Here is a 6,285-nt window from a genome sequence, read left to right as displayed (position 1 = left end):
TAGGCTCACCCTGAAACGGAGTGGCTGAGGTTTGGGATCACTGAGTAAGTCAGTAAACTCCGGCTCGCTCAGGTTAACCTGTCTTTGTCCTTTGTCGGTGAGAAGTGAACTAAATTGTGTCTTGTTTTGCAAACAAACCAGGAGGGAGCCGAGCACTTTTATAAATATTGCTGAGGGAGTTGTTTCTTGTACCACGGACCAAGAGGAGAATTCACTGTTCGGAAGTTGGGAGATTTGTCACGGAGGAAACCATGCTATTCAAACTGTTTTTGCACATCTTTGCTTGTTTGTTCACTATTAAAAATAAATAAATTAAAAAATTAACTCTCACCTATCCAGTCCTGTTTGGGTCCTGTTTTCTCCGAAACCTGACAGGCTGAATTTTTAGGTAAAATGTTGCATATAACTTTGTTGTTTGCAAAATTGGGCATAACTTTTTAAAATTATAAGCATATATAATTACAAAAAATTACACTCCAAGTTGACATCAAGGTTACTCACTGTTGGTTTCACATAGCTGTAGGCTTCAAGCGTGTGTTTTTTTTCAGTCGGCTTTGTATCTTTCGATTCACTATTTTTCTTTTTTGCATGCAAGCTCTGTCCTAAGAGGTCTTTCTGGTCCATCATGAGTTTTGGTTTGCCCTCATGGATGAGGTGTTAGGGCAGAGGCCTTCTACCAGGACTCCAGTCCTAATGACCTACATCCAGGAAGACACTTCAGGGGCCCAGTTCAGCAGTGGGCAACCAAGTCCAAGCTCATGAAGAGCAGGAAGATGAGGGCCAGCTGGAGCCAAGAGCAGAAAGAATGATGAGTGTCCCAGTATGCACAGGCACTTTTAATCACGCCTGATATTTGGCTGAGTATGAAGTCTCGAGCAGTGCTGCTGAATCTGCTGGACCAGGACCAAAAAAGACGAAGGAGGTGCCACAACTGAGACCCTTGGTTTGCGTTTCCAGCTACTGAGTGGAGCATCATACAGGGTGGTCTCCACAAGGTGTTCAGGGATGCTCTTCTCCATTGTCCACTGCATCATGTATCACTTGGGTTTGCAGGGCTGATGCAAGTAATGGCTGCCATGTCACTAAAATGTATTCAGAACGATGCAAGACCAAAGTGGTGCAAACAATCCTGTTAATAAAGATATGACACGTAACATTCTAGCACTTCAAAAAAGCACTATTAAAGAATACTGCCTATTCACAACAATTGTGGTCCAGGGGTACCTCCTCCAGGGCAGACACCTCAGCAAATAGCTGGTCCCGCCAGAGAGCACCACTGACTGCCTCCAAACCAGTCTCCCCTTCATCTTGCACATCATCCTTGGGCTCATCCCCCGGGGCCACAATGTCACCAGCACCGAGGCAAATGTTATGCAGAACAGCACATGCTGCTATGTGCTGAAACAGATGTTTTGTTCTGTAAATAAAGTGTTTATACATGCACATACACTAAAAACAATGACGATGTATTCTAATGACTTACATATGGTACAAAGGTGTGGTGCACCTCCAGCGCTTGGAGGAAGATGGCATGGAGCCTCGTCTTCATCATTCCAAAACCATGCTCTATAATAGACCATGCCCTGGAATGATGAGAGTTGAAGCGCTGGGCACCCACACCTTGGACTGGCCTGTTGTAGAGAGTGATGAGAGGAAGTGGATGTTGGAGACATGGGTACCCTCCATCTGTGAGAATGAAATGCACTGGAGGAGGGTAAATGGCCTGCCGGTACAGTGGGCTGTTGCGGAGCACCCTGGAGTCATGCACTGAGCCAGACCAGCCCACATATGTATTGATGAAGCAGCCCTGATGGTCACAAATCGCCTGCTGGAGTATGGACGGGAACAATTTCCTGTTCCTGTGGTACTGACCAATCAGCGCCACTGGGAGGCTTGATGCGGACATGGTAGCAGTCAATTGCACCAGCAGCTTTCAAAAAGGCTATGTATCTTGCCACCCCTGCAACCTATGAGCCATGGCATCTAGATCTTCACGGGTCCGAGGGAGGTGGATGACCTGATGGCGAATGGCCACCACCTCCTCTGTGACCCTGTGGACAATGTGTTGAACAGTGGAACGAGGTATTGCAAAAACAACTCTGAAGGATACTCCACTTGCCAGCCAGAAAGGAAACACAAGGACCTCAATTGTGGCACCCCAACCATGTCTCCGATCCTGGTTAAGTAGATTCAGCTGCACTTTCAGAGACACCCTGCTCAGACACAAATCAGGCATAGTGTTTTCAATATTAAAAAACTTGTCCAGGACATGGACACTCAGGTTAATCCTGTAGTAGTGTAGTCTGGTCTGGTGAAGGAAAACATGGAAAATAATAAACATTCTTTTATTTTTGTCATCATTATGAATGTTGCTGTTGTTGTTCTTTACAGAAATGATTTTACATGTCAAAACATTATTGCACTTGAGTAAAATGTACTGAAATGTGCTGGTTTACTGTAAGGTATAAAAGAGCAAATAGTCCTATAGTAAAATCAAGTCTACAGTGGTAAATATCAGTTTTAAGCTAGTAAACAAATACACATGTCAAATATATGAATGGAAGAAAAAAATGACGACATGTATTTTTCAATGTACGTGAAAGTGGTTATCTCTTAGTCGCAACAAAATCACTCATCTGTGATGAGTGATTTTGTTGTAGCCCTTCAATTACGACAAAGATAAGACAAGCGAGAAGGTTGTCCGAATCCATTTCACCAATCGGGAGAAGTGGTAATGGCGGGAACAGCTGATGACGCAAATTTGAAGGTTAGACCGTCCAATTTCACAAGCCTCGCACTTCCGGCCTTCTCGGTCTTCGGAGGATGCGGCCCAAGTAGACCGCGAAGGCATCTGAAGGATGCAGACCCTGAATTGGGACACAGCTAGTGTTTACACTGCAGTCTGCCTTTGTGACATTCATTAGTACCCTCACTGACACATAAAACAAAAGAACGAATACAGTACACACTGACTACACAACACAACACACTAACTATACACTCCCAACATGCTAAAAACCACAAATCTCTAACATCTAAAAACTCTTTCTCTCTCTGGCTCTCACTGCTGTCCAAAACTTTCCCCTCTACCTAAACAACCAAATCCTACATGTTGCTATTTTTTTATTGGTCAACATGGTACATTAAGGACTTGGCACTAAGGGTGGCAAGAGATCGTTTTAGGGTGGTACATGCCACCCCTCTCGATCTGCCCCTGTTGGTTGCACTCTGTGTCCTAGGGTGTCATTCAGACCTATCGTGAGCTTCTTGTTCTTCTTCTACTTAGTAACCATCATATTTGTTATCACTGTTGTGTTGGTCGTAGTTGATGACAACGATGACGAGAGACCCTGCACTTGGGACATCACGGTCCAAGCTGAGAGATGTGTTCCCTGACACGAGTGAGTCGATCTACGAGCGTGAAAGTGAAGAGGCTGAAATGCTCACATCAGCCACAACATTTAAACCCCAACGATGTGTACAAGTCCTGCTGGGGTGTGGACACTGGAGCCCTGGGCTCTAGGATTTTGAGAGTGGATCCTTTGGAAGCTGATGTTGGTGGTGAGGTGTGGGTCCTCAGTGGATCAGGGTTGGTCTGGTGTCAAAGTAGTGAAAGCAAGACCCAAATGCAGGACTTCCTGTGTAGAGTAGAGTGAGTGTTTTCTTTTCGCGGACACTTAGTGGACATTGACACGTGTGGTACATGATGAATATGTTAGGCAGGAGAAAACCAAAGAAGTGATTTTTGCAGTGTTAAAAAAAGTTTAATATGGTTTTACATATGTTCATGTATCAGACCAGGCGACACCAGCAGACTGAAAAACCAGTAAGTAAAATAAGAAATGTACAAAGTGTTATGGAAAACATTTTGTGTGGTTGCCCATCTCTGTAGTACAAAAAACACTCTTAGATTATGTGTCCACAGACTGTAAATAAAGGAACACTGACATTAAGTTTATCCACTCATGCAAATCACTTCTGGCTCTAAAAGCACAACTTTTAGAGCCACAAGTGATTTGCATGACAATGTTGAGCCTTGAAGATAAAATGTAAAGTTCAAAACTAATTGGTGACATCACAATGCATTCATCTAGCTTCAATAAAGAGTCAATAGTGCTGCAGTTGTGCATGACTCTAAATTTTCCAAGAGGGAAACAACACAGAGACAACTGGAATCTGAAAGATTTTAATAAATGAACCATCAAAGAAGCTTTTTATTATTTAAAAAATAGAATAGAAGCATTGCTGCATAAGAGTTGTTGGTGTTAGACTGCAGCACACAGATGCTGATGTAAAGATAAAGCAGCTGTGTGAGTCTTACGATAAAGGAAGTGGTAAACTTTGAGACTTTGCAGAAAACAAAAGCCAGTTAATACATTTCTACAATAACAATACCATTATCATCCTTAAACCTTCATGAATAATCACTCTTTATGAGAATTGCTGTAATTGAGTTTCCTCAATCAACATTAGATACTCATATCAGCTTTTAATACTTATTTCACTTTAATATTTAATTGAGAAACAAGATAGTCTCGAGGTACTTTATATCATTCTCAGTTTACCATCAGCTACACTCATACTGTTCTTTCTGTTCTTGTCTCTGTATGACTCTGCACTTCCCTCTGTGAGCCCGTCCTTCTATTTCTCTCATCAGAGTCCAGATTCTGTAAACATAAAACACACAGTCACAAATGTCCAACAGTGACAACAGCCTGTCCTCTATTAATAAAGCAGCTCTCAGTCAGTCATATCAGATATCTGAGTGTGCAAAGGGAAAATAGGATTCACAGACTATAGACTAAATGTAAGATAAAATGTAAACAGGTCTTCCTTTTAGCGATTCTGTTCTTTGATGGCAGGTTTAGAAAGAATGTGTGTGTGTGGTTAGCGCAGTGAAACTGTTTAATACTGTAATATTATCATTTAAAGAGCTTGTTTAAGAGAAGCAGGTAAATGTGGTTTTTATAGATGAGAACAGAAAAGGAGAAATTCATTATAACAAAACAAAAATACCTTTCTTAAGCCTTTTGATTTGAAGAGCCAAACAAATGATAGCTACAAAGAGGATAACAGTCAGAGCACCCAGGACCATACTCATCACCTTTGGTAATTCATCCAACACATCTATGAGGAAGATGACTGAATTAAAGTCAGAGCGACAAATTGTGCAGTCGTAATTTATGTAGTAGGCAGAATTTTAAGGCTAGATGATCTGATTAATCAGCAATTTCAAACTTAGATCAGGGGTGTCAAACATAAGGCCGGCGGGCCAGATTCGACCTGGCAAAGAATTTAGTCTGGCCTACAACATGATTTTAGAAAATGTGAAGAACGAATGAAAATTTTGGACTTTTAAATGTATTTTAATAAGTTTTACAGATTTTTCTGCGGATGATCTGAAGATGCATGTTTTCATGACATTCATCAAAATGAAATAAAGAGCAAATTCTTACCTTGGACCTCTACATTTGTTGCTTCAACAACAACTGGTTGGTAGCTCATTCGGAATCCACAGAAATAGAGTCCAGAGTTCAATAAATCCACTTGTTTGATTTTGAGAAACACAGTCGATATGTTGGTGCTCATTTGAAATTTCCCACTTTGAAATCCAGCGCAGAATGAAGCAGGTTCATGAGGCTTGAACATCGAGGCAATATAGGTGAGTTTGGCTCCCTTGGTCACTCTGAACCAGGATATCTGTGTGGGAGAACTGGAAAAGTTGGAGCACAGCAGCGTGACTTCTTCTCCAGACTTTACCTCTAAAGTCTGAGAATCAGAAACAGAGAACCAGCCTAAAGACAAACAGAAGATGGGTTTTTGGTGGGCAAATTAATAAACAGAATCCTAAACAACAACTTTTTAAAAATGTAGTCAGTTCTGTGTTAATGAATTTCACTTACCAAGGCTGAAGAGAAGTAAACCTGTTACAAATGTGACGTTCCTCATTCTGCACACAAATGACACCTATAAATGGCGCTTTACAACAGTCAGTGCTTATAAGTGGTTTTGAAGAGGCGGGCTTTCAGCGTGTAGCTTCTGTCTATGTTGGGTTTATCTAGGCACAAACCCCACTGGAACACAAAACCATCAACTACACTGTAAACCAGAAGGCACTCTTTGTGTTTTTGAAGTCAGCCAAGGTCAAGGAAAAGATCTCTTCACCTGAACTGCTATTTTTATTCTCAACAAGCAGTCATACATGAATATGCAATTACAAATACTCAGGACAGTCTTAAGCAGGCGTGTGTGTGAGCAACATCAGTGTCTGTATTCTGTGTGGGT

General features: G+C 41.7%; 1 long non-coding RNA gene across 1 annotated transcript; it reads right to left on the bottom strand.

The window, feature by feature from the left end:
- Window positions 1–3,547: 3,547 nt before the first annotated feature.
- On the bottom strand, window positions 3,548–5,772 carry LOC146391631 (uncharacterized). Its single transcript, XR_014799946.1, has 3 exons — window positions 5,457–5,772; window positions 5,017–5,127; window positions 3,548–4,667 (listed from the first exon to the last, which is right to left on the bottom strand). It is a non-coding gene; the product is annotated as an uncharacterized LOC146391631 (long non-coding RNA).
- Between the last annotated feature and the right edge of the window lie 513 nt (window positions 5,773–6,285).

Source organism: Perissodus microlepis, chromosome 3 (genome assembly GCF_051167445.1).
Source record: "Perissodus microlepis isolate ML-2025 ecotype Zambia chromosome 3, ASM5116744v1, whole genome shotgun sequence".
NCBI lineage: Eukaryota > Metazoa > Chordata > Actinopteri > Cichliformes > Cichlidae > Perissodus > Perissodus microlepis.
The sequence above is the reverse complement of the archived record's forward strand: the minus strand, read 5'-3'. Positions and strand labels throughout refer to the sequence as shown.